Source organism: Protopterus annectens, chromosome 17.part0, assembly GCF_019279795.1.
Source record: "Protopterus annectens isolate FY-2018-M chromosome 17.part0, PAN1.0, whole genome shotgun sequence".
In the NCBI taxonomy this organism is placed as follows: domain Eukaryota; kingdom Metazoa; phylum Chordata; order Ceratodontiformes; family Protopteridae; genus Protopterus; species Protopterus annectens.
Window position 1 is genome coordinate 684,426,723 of NC_056751.1, and position 17,500 is coordinate 684,444,222.

A 17,500-nucleotide genomic window follows, 5' to 3' on the forward strand; every position below is an offset into this window, starting at 1 on the left:
AAGTACTAATATGCTTTACATTTTTTGTTTTGAGAATGAGTCAGCTGACTGAAACATCACTGTAATGTAAAAAAAGATTGTTATATTTAGCAAAGCTGCGTGCTGCTAAGTCCCGCTTAAACATAGGCAATGGGTTACCCCATTTGCGCAATGTTCAACGTCCTTTAAATGGCTTCTGTGAGTTTGCTCAATGTTCAGAAAAAATATATACACAATGCCATGATGCCATGGCCCTTTTATGGATGCTGAGAATGATATCCTGGAAGGCCTGCATCTGCACCATGAACTCCTGCTGTCCAGGGGGAGGCAAAACAGGGAACAGCGGGCAGCATTGTGAGCTGACCTGGTCTGTGATGTTAATACTGTCAGTCACTAGAGCAGGACATATCAGCAGGTGTGACACTACGACCAACGTGGTAAATGCTGCATGCAGAAGAGCAGCAGAGGCTGCCAGCGATCGTGCTGTCACTGGTGGAGGACCTGCAGTGGAACAACCACTGTCAGCCACTGAGGAATTCCTGGTGAACCTAGGAACATATGACAGCTGCCAGGCATCCATCACATCGTATGTCGTGGATGTGGACGCCAAATTTTCCATGCCAGAGGAGAGTCCAGGTAGGCTTAGTTTGATCAGCATTGGAATACAGTAGCATTCAGCATGTCAGGGTGTACATAGTTTTATGTGGGTGTCAGGTGTTTGTTTTTTTTTTTTGGGGGGGTGGGAGTTTTAATGCAGTTTGTATCTCATGCTCAGATTTTGACCAACATAACAATTAGCAAAGTAGCTACTGTAAATGTGGGAACTTTGGACGTATTACCCTGTTACAATGCAACATGCAGTGGTGTTTACATTACCTCTCCCTCAACTTTTCACAGGACCATCAGGAATCGGACTAGGCCGTGCTCCTGCTCCTGGTAAGCACAACACAGTTTTGTTAGAGATGTAGATTTAGTGCAATGTATTCCCTAAAGTGTCATCTCAGGCCTACTGGCTGGATTGATGTACTGTCTGCATGATTGCCAACTGCACAGATATTTTCTGACTGTAATTACTTTAGAGTCATACCTATGCCTTGTAGGTGGGACCTCACTTATATTCATTGAATTTATTTATTTATTTATTTTACATTTGTTAACCGGGCTAGTCCAGCTGGATATATTTCCATTTTCAGTGGAGGCCCGGGGAGAAAAGCTCCAATGGTAACACTGAGATAAGACACTTAAATATATCATGTACAATTTATGCAAAGAAAGGATGTTGAAATAAATGAGTATTAATGAAAGGAAAAATACATTAAAGTCCTATGTGCATATAGGATAGGAATAAGTCACTGAACAGTATGATATCTGTAGAATATAGAGTACATTCCAAGGATTACATTCATAGCATAGGTCATTTAATTTCAGTTGAGATATTTACTACTATCCAGGGGGGTAAAGTAGTAATGGTTGGTAAGAGGAGGCAGTCCAGAGATAGTATTAAATGGTAAGAGGAGGCAGTACATGGATGGCAGTAGAGAAAGCAGAGGATTAGTGAGGGTTACAACAAGGACATAACCAATGAGTTTTAAGATGTTTATTGAGCTTCTGTTTAAAGAGCTGCAGGGAGGGTTGTAAAGTTAGATCAGGTGGCAGAAGGTTCCAATTTTTTCCTGCAGTATTGGAGAACAAGGAGTCCCCTGCCAAGTTATTAGACTTGCTTGTGCTAGCAAGAAGTTTGTTAGAGGATCATAATGAGTTAAGATTCCTTTAGGGGGTGATAAGGTTGGAAAGTATAGGGGTGTTATTTGGTTGATAAAATATCTTATGAACAATGGTGAGTTGGGAAAGTCTCAAAATGTTTATTAGTTCTAGCCAGTCTAGATGCTGTAGGTTCTGACAATGGTGAGTTCTAAATGGGTTCCCTGTGGCAAATCTGGCTATATTATTATAGGAGTTAGCTAGTTTGACCAGATTACTTTTTTTCAGGTTAGTGTATATTGGTGAAGCATAAAGGAGAGTTGAGATTAAATGGGAGTGGGCAATTGTGGTTCTGGTTGCTGGTGTTAAGAAGGGTTTTATTCTATATAAGGAGCCCATTTTTCTATTTACTGTTTTAATGGTGTTGTTAATATGGTTATCGAATGTGAGGTTATTGTCAATTGTGATACCTAACAGTTTGGTGGTAGAGTCTTGGGATATAAGGGTACCATTATTTGATTTAATTGTGAAGTTTATAGGGGAGGATTTACTGCTGGATGTAAAGAGTAAGAGCTTGGTCTTAATGGCATTCAAAAGGAGGCAGCGTTACAAGAACCAAGTCTCTACTGTGCTGAATACTTTCTGGGTTAGGGAATGTGGTTCAGATGTGGAATTGGCAGAACAGATAAGTGTAGAATCATCTGCATATTGTATGCAGGTGGCTTGAGGGATTGCTACATGGAGGTCATTGATAAACAAAGAGAAAAGAAGAGGTCCTAGAATGGAGCCTCGGGTGACACCAAGGGAAACAGGCAGGTGGGAGGATAGCTTATTTTCCCAGAGAACTGCTTGTTGCCTGTTGTTAAGGTAGGACTTGAATCAGTGGACCACCTTGGTGTCTAGAGAGAGGGATTCTAGGGTCGTTATGAGTAGGGGGTGGTTGACCATGTCAAAAGCTTTTGATAGGTCAATGAAGAGTGCTGAAGAGAGGTTGTTGTTATTACGGTTACAGTTAATGGAATTTGTGAATAAAAGGAGAGCTGTGGTGGTACTATGAAAAGATCTAAAGCCATGTTGGCAGCTAGCTAAGATGTTGTGTTTGGTTAAGTGATTTATTAGCTGATGGTAAATACATTTTTCCATAACCTTTGCTAGGGGTGATAAGAGAGCTATGGGTCTGTAATTGGAATAATCAGTGGAGTTACCACCTTTATGTAATGGAATTATGTCAGAGATTTTCCAGATGTCTGGGATGATTCCTTCATTCATGGTTCTGTTACAAGGATAGATATAGGGTAGGCAATGTATTTAGCAGCATTTGCAGGTACTCTGAGGGTAACTGGTCTGCAGAGGGGGTGCATGGCTTAAGCTTTTGGATGATTATTTGGATGCAAGTAGTAGGGATAGGTTGTAGTTGGAAGGTTGGTAGAGTATCAGGTAAGGAGATAGGGAGACTAGAGTTGTCTGTGGACAGTTGATGGGCTAGGGACTGTATGGTGTCTGTAAAGAAGGAATTGAAGGTGTTGGCAGTATCCTGGGGGGAGTTATTATCAGCTCCTTGTGGAGATGGTGTGCTAGAGTGTCCAGGGTGTAGGAGTCTATTTATGCCTGACCAAAACCTTTGTGGATTATTATGGTGAGTTTGCTGTAATTTACAATAGTAGTTCTTTTTGTCAGAGAGTATGGCTTTTTTTGTGATATTTCGCAACTGCCTAAAGGTTTGTTGCTCATAGGTAGTTCTGGAGGCTCTCCATTTAGCCCAAGATTTGTTCTTCAGCAATATCTTTTGCCTAGTGTCTTTTGACAGCCAGGGGGCTATTTTGGACTTCATTCTAATAGACTGTTTGGGTGCATGGACGTCCAGGATTGTAAAGAATTTAGAGTTGAAATATTTAACAGCTTCTTCAAGTGGGAGAGATTTTAGAGGGTTCCAATCACAGGCATTAAGTTCATTTTGGAAAAGAAGAGGGTTAACGTGTTTATTGGACCATGAGATCCTGTACATGGGGGAGTTGGGGATGTCATTCTTTTGTCTTATAATGTAAGTTAAAGTATGATCACTTACGTCATCAAGCAAAGTTCCTACTTTATAAGTTTGTTGTTGTCTGTTAATAAGTATCCAATCTGAGATACTCTCGTTTTTGTTTGGTTTGTTAATCTTAGTAGTGGTGGTAATTGTTTGACTGAATCCATGAAGATTAATATGTGAGGAAGGGTTGTCAGTATTGACACACTTCCAATCAGTATTGAAGTCACCTAGTATGATTGTTTCTTGTGGGAAATTAGTAGATACCCAACTAAGAATATCCTCTATTATGGTGCTATTATTATTATTACCAGGAGGTAGGTAAATACAGATGATGTTTAGGGATTTGATAGTATTGAGTTTAAGCCTAGAAATAAGGACTTCAGCTTTACTATCTTGGGGGGGATAAAGGGTAGTGAGGAGATCTGTAATCCAGTTTTACACAGAAGAGCTACTCCTCCACCCTTACATTTAGTTTGGTCAAGTCTCAGTATATTATAACCTGGGGGAATTATTTCAATATCTTTAGTGCTTGGATTTAACCAAGTTTCTGTAAGACAGAAGATATCGAAGGAATGAATGTCAAGAAGGGCATGGAGATGGGGCACTCTATTGCTGATACTGTGGATATTAAGATGTCTAATTACTGGGGAGTTGGAGAGACTGGTCAAGTTAGGTAAGGTGGAGAGAGTGTTGCTGTGGTAACATTGGTTGGGCCTGGGTTGGGGTGGATGTCACCATCATTAAGGGTTGGAGCTTTTGGTCTATAATCTGGGTTATAAATGCAGCTAGTTAGGTATTTTACTTTCCTTACATTGGAGATATAGAATTTGATATGTGTGAAGCGATGGTATTTGAATAGCAGGTAGCAGGGAGTGGATGTGGTATTTGATTGAAAGTATGTAAGAGCAGAAATATGAATAGCTGTTTGTTTTGGAGAGTAGTTGAAGTGGAAGTTGTTCACCTTTTCAAATGAGGTGAGGAGATAGGCAGAAGTGAGGAGTGGTGTAAGTATGGCTATAAGTAGTAGCTTAGTTTGGATGGTTTTATTTGTTGTAGGCATATTGCAAGGATTACCTGTGCAAGTAAAACAAGGTTTCATGTACAACTGTAAAAGAGGTTGAGCAGGGATAAGGGAAAAGTAGAAGAAGAATGCAGGGTAGAGTCTAGATAGAGAATTATATAGTAAAAGGAGAAGGGAAAAGTACTTAGGGTACAGGTGCTAGATAAAGTTGGGATAAGGAGATAGGTAATTGAGGAGGGGTGAGATGTGATAGTACTGTCAGTGTCATTACAGATTGCCATATGTGTCAAGTGTGCAGAGTCTTAACAAATGTCAACAGTGTACCTCATTGTTGCTGATGAGATTGTTGTTTAAAGAGCTTTTATTTACAAGTAACTGCAGATGTTTGCTGGAAAATAATGTCTCCATGTCCTACTATATGAGGTTGTGGGTTAACAAGTCTGTGATAGTGACAGCAGTGTATACAGCTTTACATATATTGCAACATAGTACTGCAGAGCATATTAATGCAGGTATTGATGTACTGTTTTTCCCTTTTTTATCACAGGTGACCATGGGGGTTGGTCTCTGCTCCTTCACAACCTGATGCCAGTGTCTCTTCTGGCTCTGATGATGATGGTGACCAAATTGAGGCACATTGAGGGTTGTAGGGGCTGAATCTGCCCAGAGATTTACATCCCTGTTCTGCCTTCATTATCACCATACACAGTCAGTATGCCTGTACATACACACTCCTTGGTGGCCACAGATATTGGAAAGTCAGAGGGTGGGGACATTGAATTGGAATGTGTGGCAGCTATGGCTGCAGTGAGTATCAATACTGGCCATAGACAAAGCGATGGTGATGTTCCACACAGGTGGATTAATAGGGGTGCTCATAGGAGACCTGTTGTCCTTCCACCACCTATTGCAGGTGTCTCATCATGGGTCACTTGCCATATGTTTCTGGCCATCATGAAGGCACAAACACATTCTGAAAGGAACTCCAGATGAATGCTCAGGGATATGGATGCAGCACAGTCTGACATCTGTGAATGCCTCCACTGCATTGCGAATACCCTGGACTGGTCCACTGATGCAGTGGAAAGATGTTTGTCTGAGACAGATCACACAATATCTGTCTTAGAATGCACATTGTCTGTGATGGAATGTTTGGTTGGAGTTGAGTGTTGGACTCATGAATGTAAACTCAGCGACTACATCTGCTCAGAGTCCACGTGGCCATGTACAATCATGCTCATGTATTGACAGTACATTCAGCTCTCCAGAGGGAAGTGTAGTGTCCACACCAAGACATGGCAGGTCATGGGCTCATGGTCCTGGGTGTTCCTGTGGAGGACATGGTCTGAGCAGACAGCAGTCACCATCAGGTACTAGCACAGCTTCTGGCCTTGGTCATGGTGGTGCCAGTGCAACTCCTGTCAGAGCCAGTTCCTGTGTTCAGGGGTGGAGACAGTGAACTGTCTGCTCTACCATGCATGGTTCAAATCTGTCTTACATACACATATGTAGGGCTATCCCTGAGCTTGACTGTGTTCATGCACACACTCACACACCACTGTCACAATCAGGCCACCTACAGACACACACAGCACATTTCCATGGTCTATCTTGCCTACTTCTCTTTCTGCCTCACATACATGCTTTCAACCTATTGGGTCAGCCTAGGCCTCCTGCACCCCCACACAACACCCTGTGCAAGTGATGATACCTGTGCCACATCTCTGTCATCCTCGTCATCGATGTAGGGAAATAAAGCTATGTGTCTGATGCGCAGGGAGACTATATAAATAACCATGTGTTTGTGTAATCCATTGTTGCCTTTGCCATGCCACTTGTACTGGTCACTGACAAATACTGTATGATGATATTTGTAATGAGAAAACCACATTATTTTGTGTACCTTACATTGTATGATGTTGTAATGGCTGTATACTTACACAATGAAATGTGTGTCATGGACCTGTTTATGTTTCTGTTTTAGGATTTTGTGGGTGACACCTATGGATACACAGCATCAATAAACCTATAAACATCACATCACAGGATGGAATCTCAGCACATAAGAAAAATGTCTTCAGAAAGGTACAGCACTATAGGTGCATGGCTCCATAGGTTCATGTGTGTATAACAGGCTAACAAGGTGCAGCACTATAGGTGCATGGCTCCATAGGTTCATGTGTGTATAACAGGCTAACAAGGTGCAGCACTATAGGTGCATGGCTCCATAGGTTCATGTGTGTATAACAGGCTAACAAGGTGCAGCACTATAGGTGCATGGCTCCATAGGTTCATGTGTGTATAACAGGCTAACAAGGTGCAGCACTATAGGTGCATGGCTCCATAGGTTCATGTGTGTATAACAGGCTAACAAGGTGCAGCACTATAGGTGCATGGCTCCATAGGTTCATGTGTGTATAACAGGCTAACAAGGTGCAGCACTATAGGTGCATGGCTCCATAGGTTCATGTGTGTATAACAGGCTAACAAGGTGCAGCACTATAGGTCCATGGCTCCATAGGTTCATGTGTGTATAACAGGATAACAAGGTACAGCACTATAGGTGCATGGCTCCATATGTTCATGTGTGTATAACAGGCTAACAAGGTACAGCACTATAGGTGCATGGCTCCATAGGTTCATGTGTGTATAACAGGCTAACAAGGTACAGCACTATAGGTGCATGGCTCCATAGGTTCATGTGTGTATAACAGGCTAACAAGGTACAGCACTATAGGTGCATGGCTCCATAGGTTCATGTGTGTATAACAGGCTAACAAGGTACAGCACTATAGGTGCATGGCTCCATAGGTTCATGTGTGTATAACAGGCTAACAAGGTACAGCACTATAGGTGCATGGCTCCATAGGTTCATGTGTGTATAACAGGCTAACAAGGACAATGTTAGCATTCAGCATATTCATGCATCCCTAATCTCTGAAAAGGTCTGATACCATTGATAAGTGTCACCAGAGTTTCAGGAGATAATGCATCTACAAGCTGTGGTGATAGAGATGAACCATCTACAAATTTCCTGTGTCCATTACAGACATTTGTCCTACACCAGTTATGATTGTCAGTTCTGCATCCCCATTGTGTAACTTGCATATGAAGTGCATCACAGCAGAAGTGTGCTTTACATGGATAGGGAACCTGTTACATATAAGGTGTAGTATCTGAGATATCCACACCAACAGCAGAGACAATAATTCAGATGGCAGTTCAAAATCTTCTTTATTCCAAGTAGCGAGACAAATGTGCAAGAATTAAAGACAAGCGCTTTCGCCCAGATCCTTCCAGGCTTTATCAAGTCAAAACGATGAAAAATCCTAAGCAAGTGCTTAAATACAATCCTTAATTGGTCACATGTCAATCATTACAACCCATTTATTTCAAAAATATTTATAAACATTAATTAAAAATCGTTTAAAAGACATTATAGACACGTGTTGCTGTTTAAAAAAAAACATGCATTTGAAGCTAGTGTAGAATATTATAAAATTTTGGTTCTCCGTGCATTAGCACGGTTTATAATTTAATCAAAAGTTTTGGATACATCCTAAAGTGCAAAGTGCATGATATCCGTGCAGGTCAATATGTGTGAACATAATAATAAATTATAATGATAAGAAAAATCACTAGGAGCAAAGCAGAGGAAGGCTTAAGCAGTTCTATCCAAAGTAGCATAAACTCCGAGAATGTTAAAACGATTCAGCCACAGTCCACAGACTCTGATTAAAAATATATATCTTTATTCCGTGCACATACAGCAGTTGGTTAGCGCTTTCGCTTATAGCTTCATCAGACCAACTATAACTCTAAAAAAGATCTTTATATACAGTTAAAGGCGGGAAACAGACATAAACATTTAAAGACATATCCCTATAACTGACAAAAATGTCAAAGCTCATTGAAAATCTATGCATTTCATAAGAACTGCGAATCAGCTCATGATTCAAACATCCATTTCATAAAACAATTCATATAATATCTCATGACATAATATATAAAAAACATAAAAACTATAAAAACTTTTTGTTGATCACATTAGGCACCAGTAACCCATGAAAAATCACTCTTCCTGGGAATAAAACAATACCAGACCTAACAACTATGAAACAACACATGTAAACATATACATATAAGCAGTAATCAAAATAAAACCATGGATAAACCCTAAATCTCTTATAGTTAGTTAGCATAACATTGCACCAGCTGGCATGATGTCTATCCTACAAGGAAAAGCTGGATCTACACCTCTATAAAATACAAAATAATAATAAATAATAATAAATAAATAAATAAATAATAAAACATATGTCCTCCATCTAGGACTTTATATATGTGTATATAAATAAAGAGGTAAGTTCCTGGTAGGACCAACCTGACTCTGATCACTAAACCTTTGACATAAGGAGATAGAAGTACATGGTGTTTAGATATTTAAAACATATAAGAAATATGTGTATATAAACACCAACAAGACAATAAAGACAACATAAAGAAATGTAATCATACTTTCAGTCTCCTCATTTTTAAGGAGGGTGTCTGATTATACGTCGAGTGATATTGATTTATACATGACGCTCCTGGAGGTGGTGCTGGAATCCAATGTCTTTGGTTTCACTGATAGATTGTTTCTCCAGAGGGATGGCGTAGCTATGGGCACTTCTTGTGCCAATAGCTACGCCAACCTAGTTATAGCCGAATGGGAGGTCAGGGAATTGTTTCCTAATGGAGTATATAGCAGATATGTCAGCTTCTATCGGCGATTCGTAGATGATTTGTTTTTCCTTTGGAAGGGATCTATTTTGCAGTTAGGTAGGTTTATTAGGGAGTTGAATGAAACTACGGATTTTTTAATATTTAGTATGGAGTCTTCTATGAGTATGATTCCATTTTTAGACGTGTATGTGGAAAAATTAGAAGGAGTCATTATTAATACAGGTTTGTATAGGAAATCCTGTCACAGGAACTCACTACTCCATCGAACCAGCATGCATCCTGGCTTCGTCTATAAGAATATAGTGTGAGGTCAGGCTATGAGAGCCTCTAGATACACCCCGAGTAACTCGAAGTTTATGCATGAGGTTGAGGACCTTTCTGCTAGACTCAAACAACGTGGGTACACGGAAGGTGATTTGACATTGGGGTTTACTAGTGTGAAAGGTCTGAGAGATGGTAAAGCGGCTCCATATTTTTCAGACAAGTCTGTGAGTGTTATAGATGGTAACAACGCTGTTGAGAATGACACTTCGAATAGTGTTCCCTGTTCGATCCTTTACACGAAAGATATAGGGTCTATCAAGGATATTATCAGCATGCATTGGCATGTTTTATCTGTTGACTCTGAGGTGAAACGGATAGTTGGTGAGAGGCCTAAGTTCATATACAGAAACAAGAAGAGCCTAAGAAAGATGCTATGCTATCCCAAGCCCTCTAGGAATGTAGGTCTGAATGACAACCAGCATACATCTCCTTGTGGTCACTGTAACTTTTGTTCTTACATTGAGCCCAATGCAGTTTTTGAAAATGTAAATGGCAACAATGTAAATGGCACCAATGTAAATGTAAATGGCTTAACCTAAAACATTTTTTCAAAGGTAATGTTTTTAATAGTACAGGACCCATCAGGAAAAGTACTTTCAACCCTCCCATGCACCCAGTACTCAAAATTTACGAGGAATTGATTGAGCAAGATTTACGGAATATTTACCATAACGCAAGAGAATCTGGGCATACCAACATGGATTCACATGAATTCAAATACATTGAAAGGCCACTACAAGAGCACATCAGGATTATGAAACCTGACAAGGGTGGGGGTGTGGTCCTAATGTATGACTCAAATTATGAAGCACACATGCAACATTTACTACATGATGAGGACCAATACTGTCTAATTTCCCGTAATGAACATAATATTGCTCTGGCCAAAATAAAATATTCCCTTTCTGATTATCTTTTGCAAGGACACATAAATGAAAAACTTTACAACTATCTCTTAGTCAACAAACCCAGAACCCCAGTAATTTTTGGAATTCCAAAAATTCACAAAGGTATTGATCCCTTAACCTTCAGGCCCATTGTATCTAGTGCAGGGGGTGCAACAGAACCAATTGAGAAATTTATTGACCACATCACCAAACAGTATATTTCAACTCTAACTTATGTATGTAAAGACTTGTGGGAATTTCTTAGGACCTTCCCTATTAAAAAGTGCCCCCCAGCAGCACTCATGGTTACCATAGATATTAAGGATTTATTCCCCAGTATTCCCCACAATGTTGGTTTAGACTGGTTCGGGGATTTTTTTAGCAGTGAAACCAATTTGGGAAACAACCTCTCAAACCTTATAGTAGAACTAATGGGGATGGTACTCGAAAATAACTATATATTTTTCAATGGTGAACTTTTTAAACAACTTAAAGGAGTAGCCATGGGTGCCTCCTGTGCAACTATCTACGCCAACGTAGTTCTGCACAGATGGGAACAAGCACACATTTTCGCCACAGCTTGGGCACAACACCTTATTCACTACTGCAGATACCTGGATGATATATGCATAATTTGGGGAGGCACGGAAAATGAATTAACGGCTTTCTTACACTACATAAACACAACCACTGAATTTTTAACCTTTACTCACAAGATTAGTAAAAACGAACTCCATTACTTGGATGTCACAATTTACAAGGACCCCCAAGGATTAGGATTTCATTCAAAGGTACATAGAAAACCTACTTTTTCAAACTCCCTACTACACTTTGATAGTTTACACCCCTTTCATCAAAAGAAAGGGATAGTAAAGGAGCAATTAATAAGAGCCTCTAGAATGTGCAGCAACTTGGCAGATTTCCATCATGAAATAAACAACTTGCACAACATGTTTCTTGAAAGGGGATACCCTGAAAATCTACTCAAGACTCTCACGAATGAGGTGGTGAACAAAAGGGACTCCTTATACACCCCATTGTTAGGTGGTTCTCTGGCTATGATTCACAAATTTCAAACAACAAAAGCTAAAATTGATGAAAACAGCAACAGTTTTACATACACTTTTTCAGAAAACTCTTCACAAATAGAAAATATAATTTCAAAATATTGGTCTGTTTTGACAAGTAATGAAGAGTTTAAAAATATCATTACTTGTAAACCTAAATTTGTGAGGAAAAGGGTCAGAATCTCAAAGAAATATTTGAGAGGAGACCACACACACAGAAAAACAGACAACACCCCCACAAGGGCACCTATAAGTGTGGGGCTTGCAAACAGTGTGGTTTAATACTCAATGATTCACACATCTTCCTAAAAGCTCGCCACACCAACATTCAATCATCAGGGCATTTTTCATGTGGCACCAAAGGAGTGATTTATATAGGGGTTTGTGTCACTTGTGGCAGTTTTTACATAGGGAAAACAGAAAGAGAATTTAGAAGAAGACTATATGAACACACCTATGAAATAGAAAAAAAGAAAGAAAGTAATGCCTTCTTCAAACATTCCCTCGATTGTCCCAACTACAAATTAACATTCATGATTCTTGAGCAGGTGACTCCCAACATTAGAGGAGGAGACTGGGAGTCTACGCTAGAATATAGAGAACTGATATGGCAGCTCAAACTTGATGCAGCCAAAACCCCAGGCCTTAATGGCACCTTGAGCATTGGCTCTGTCTTAAGACTCAGAAGGGCTAGACTCTAGTTGACCATATTATAGTTAGTGTTATGCCCCCCTATTTTTCATTTGATTTCACCAATTAGGGGGTTGTTTTTCTTAGATTTTAACTTATTTATGATTTTTTATGATTTTTAACATTAAAAAATTTTTCAGATCAATTTATTTCATTACACATGATTATATAAATATTATGAATTAAATTGGAAACAACAGTAAGCCCACAAACCAAATAATAAAACCATCCAAACTTGTCATTGTTGCCATTTACATTTTCAACTAATTTATTATTATGTTCACACATATTGACCTGCACGGATATCATGCACTTTGCATTTTAGGATGTATCCAAAACTTTTGATTAAATTACAAACCGTGCTAATGCACGGAGAACCACAAATTTATAATATTCTACACTAGCTTCAAATGCATGTTTTTTTTTAAACAGCAACACGTGTCTATAATGTCTTTTAAACGATTTTTAATTAATGTTTATAAAAATTTTTGAAATAAATGGGTTGTAATGATTGACATGCGACCAATTAAGGATTGTATTTAAGCACTTGCTTAGGATTTTTCATCGTTTTGACTTGATAAAGCCTGGAAGGATCCGGGCGAAAGTGCTTGTCTTTAATTCTTGCACATTTGTCTCGCTACTTGGAATAAAGAAGATTTTGAACTGCCGTCTGAATTATTGTCTCTGCTGTTGGTGTGGATATCTTTTTTCCTGGTCTTTGTTCCTTTTATTGTGGTAGTATCTGAGATACATACCTGTCTCTTCAGCATGTACTATTTATACCACAGTGCAGGTGTAGGTGTGTAGAACAGATAATACATGTGTTAGTCCTATCTTGATAAGGAGGTACACAACTGGATCTGACACCTCCCTGTATGGTAGCCATACACCTCCCCTCCAAAGCATGTAGGAGACAGACTACACATTTATGGCATTGACACTGTCTACATAGGACATGTTATCTGCAATGTGTATTGGTTTACCATGAAACCTCTGTGGCTGTTACAATTGTCAGATATGCCTGTGTAGTGACATAGTAAAGGTGCCATTGTACTCAATGATAGGTGCGATGAGTGTTAAATACAGTGTCATATCAAAGGTGCCATTGTACTCAATGATAGGTGTGATGAGTGCCAAATACAGTGTCATATCAAAGGTGCCATTGTACTCAATGATAGGTGTGATGAGTACCACATGCAGTATAACAATGACAGTCTGGGAGTTACATGCCATACCTTTCTGTATAGGTTATATAAAACTGAATGGATCCCCAGATCTTACTAACCAGTGAAAGTCAAAGGCTAGATCACTCTCTGTGTCCATAAGTCCCTGAGTAATGGCCCAAATGTGTGTGGTGTGCAGACACTACTATATTTTCCAGGAGTGGATGACTTCCAAAAGGATAGTATTGTGCATTCCTTGGTATTTACTATTTGTCAGTGGCTCTGACAACAACTGAGTGTGTGTCTCAGCCCATCCTCCTGGATAACTCTTGGTTCTGTGTTGGATTTAGTGAAAGCTCCTAATTTGCATTCATCTGCTAATGTAGTCAGTCAGAGGTCACTGACAGTGGCTGCGACTGCAGAGAAGGGAATGGCTAAAAGGAGTACTCCATGAATGATTTCTGAGGGAAGTCCACTTGTGACTGACCCATTGTAGCGGTGGACTACCCAATGCTATCTTTCCAGATTATGACTATCAAACACTTGGCTATCCACCAGCTGACATACTACTTTGTAAATAACCTATGCAATTGTTCAGCAATGTCTGACAGCCTAATATTGTCAAATGCATTGTCAGGTGACGGTAGGTGGAGTGAGTCATATTCCTCTCATCCATTGTATAGTTTAACACTCAGTGAGATCCACCGGTTAGGGTATGCATGATCTGCCCTTGAGCAAAACAAACTGTGTTTGTTCCAGTGTTAGTAGGTGTGCAACATTGTTACTGATGGTTTCCATAACACATTTCATGGCTTTACATATCAGACAACTGAGAGATCTGGGGACAGTGCTGGGCACTGCATGCTAGTTGTCCACTGTGCAACTAAGTATTGCAGTTACTTTCATCATTTGTTTTCAAGAAAATAGTCATCCAAGGTGTCTGTGCCTGTACAGATCACAGGCAAATGATGGAGGGAAAGGTAATGCGTATACCCTGTGAAGGTAAGGCAGGAGGTTTTACACAGTTATTCTGCAGCTGGTCACCACTCAAGCTGTTTGTACTGAAAGGACACAATTACCTTGTGAAGAACGCAGAAAGCAGGGGAGTCCCCGTAATTGCTGGTGCCCGGATGCTACTAATGCTGGTCTCACCACAACCACTCTCTCCTAGGATATCATGCTCCGATAATTTTTCTATCAGCAGAAGCAAATCATTACTACAAATCTCATGACGAAAAGCAGGAAACAGCCTGTTTGTCCATCCACATAGTTGCCCCACATCATGCAAGGCTCTGTAGGGTTCACATAGTCTTTTACGGGTAGATGCCTTGATTAGCAACCTGAGCAGTCAGCTGGGTTTTGCATGTATTATGCCTTCTGTGCCAGGGTTGGTGATATTTCACTAGGATACTGACCAGATGGTGATTAGGAGCACACCTGCAGTGTCACAATATAATATGCAATGTCCAGTGACATAGATGTCCAAGCTTGCTGAAACAAGCATCACAGTGGTGGTGATCCATGTTAGGTGACAGTTTCACAGCAATTCATGCAGCCTGGTCTTCAACAGCTTAATGGTGGATATCTGCATGACATGGCTCTGAGGCTTACTGCAGAAGAGTGACCACTTTTGGCCAAAGTGTGTCCACCTGCGTCATGTCTTAGGTATTTCAGACTATACAGTTGTGCACCCGGAACACATGTCTATGTTCCCACATCTTGTCACACAACATCCAGTTTGCTGTCTGGTTGCTTGACACTTGCAAGGCCAAAGTAAAGTCTGCAGAGTTGAACAAGTCTTCTGTGCATGCATGGACATCCACATCTTCACTGCAAGGAGTGCCTACAAACACTGTCAACCCCAGGGATGTAGCAGCATGAACCTAACTTTGCTGGACTTGCACAGTGTCACATTTGTTGGTATGGTATTGTGACCAAGCCTAATAGCAGGATTATGGTTAATCCAAAGGCCACATGCCTGGAAAAGCATTGTAATCACACAACCATGTTATGATGCACTTTCAGGTGCTGTACTAGCTTAGGGGACCTAAATAAAGGTGACAACATGTTACATTTCACCATCTGTCATGACACTGCCTAACGATGGCCTGCTATGATGTACACATAAGCATGACTGTATTGCTAATGGCATTATTGATGACTGCTGAGATGTGGAAAGTATCCCCATCCCTCTACTCCTATGCCACACAAATAAAACATGTGAGAGATGTGACTGTATTACAAACCTTGGTTCCAAGGCGTCTTACACACCAGTCAGTACATATGGCGATGAGCGTCTTGCCAACATGCACAGCTTACCTATTGCTCCACCCATACCTACATCACACACACATGCATGTGTGGAACTCCTTACCAGACATATTCCCAAACATCAGACAGCTCATAAAACCATATACAAGCTCAGTACACATAATCATACCTCTGGAAACCACAGTACACATAATAGCTCATGCACCACTGCCTCACCGGTCAAACATCTGAGGCAAACCACAAAATCAAACCTATTATTCATAGTTGATTACATCGTGAGACACTGATGTTCCTGTCACCAGGCTATATATGGGAAAGGTCACAGTTAGCTGTCTGTGGGTTGACACGATACGCCATACCACACATTGATGCAAGCCAATGAATATCAGGTAATGTAATGATAACATCATAGTTTCTGCAGGTATGTACAACCTGGGACATATGTCACTGGACTGCATGCACCCACATGACTGAACTTAGACACTCTGTGTCTCTCGTGGGTATGCTCATAACTTTCAGCTGCATTTGACCCTCACCTAGGATGATGGCTCAATACACATGGAAAATGAATGTCAATAATTGTCTTAGCATGTGGCGTCATTGTAAGCGGATCCACTACATGTCCACCAGGGATGACTTGCTCAACAGACCTCAATGCTTTGCCAGAGATGGTCTTCATCTGTCACCCCTGGGATGTGGAGTACTGGCCAAGGCTCCTGACACTCTCACAGTGTATCTTATAGGCACTGTCTGTAGGGAAAGCTTTGAAATGAGAATGCCATCTTCATACAACATCATAGTTATGCTGCTACATGCTTGGAATGGCAACAGTAAACCCCACTCTGTGGAAGGTGTCCCCACCTTGGAATATGAAGATATTTTTGTAGTCAAAGCCACCTGGGTCAAGGCTGTGAACAACACCATAGCCATATCAGACTACATGTCCTTCCACATATTCAGACCTCAAACTGACACTATGCAAGGTAATGCAGGTGGTGTACACATATTTATTAACAATAGATACACATCCAGAATGGTGAAACAGTACGAATTCCTGGAGACACTGCAGGTGCTATTCACTGCTGGAAGGGCAACTAATCAAGCCATTGCCAACTACAGGAGGAGCTCCATGAAACCAGACAGCCATTGTGCTTATTTGAATCTACTTGTGTCTATTAAGATATATCCGTACACTATGGTTTGGGGTGCAGTAAGTACCCACCATATGTGTTGTTTAGTCATGCTAAAGCTCATTTGCCCAAAGGTTAGTCTACATCCTTAACTCCAATGCTGTGGTCCAGGGCGTGACATCCCCACAAGGGGAGCCAACATAGTGCATCAAGTGTTTACCAGTATGGGTGACCACTGCACCCCCTCCACTGTAAGGGTCTCCCTGGTGAGATCTGACCACAGATCAATCTCATTAAAAGTAAGTATTACACCTATCACCCCTTGCAGAAAATACAGTAATAAATTTCAACAAAGCAATTTATAACCTCCTATGGGATGGTTTACAAATCTTGACTGCACCTCAGCCCCTCAGATAGGACAGGCAAGTTTGTAGAGCTCTACAACAATGCTTTATGCAAGCACCAGTACAACTGCATATACTTAGCTGTACCTGACAGGAGGTAAACAAGCTC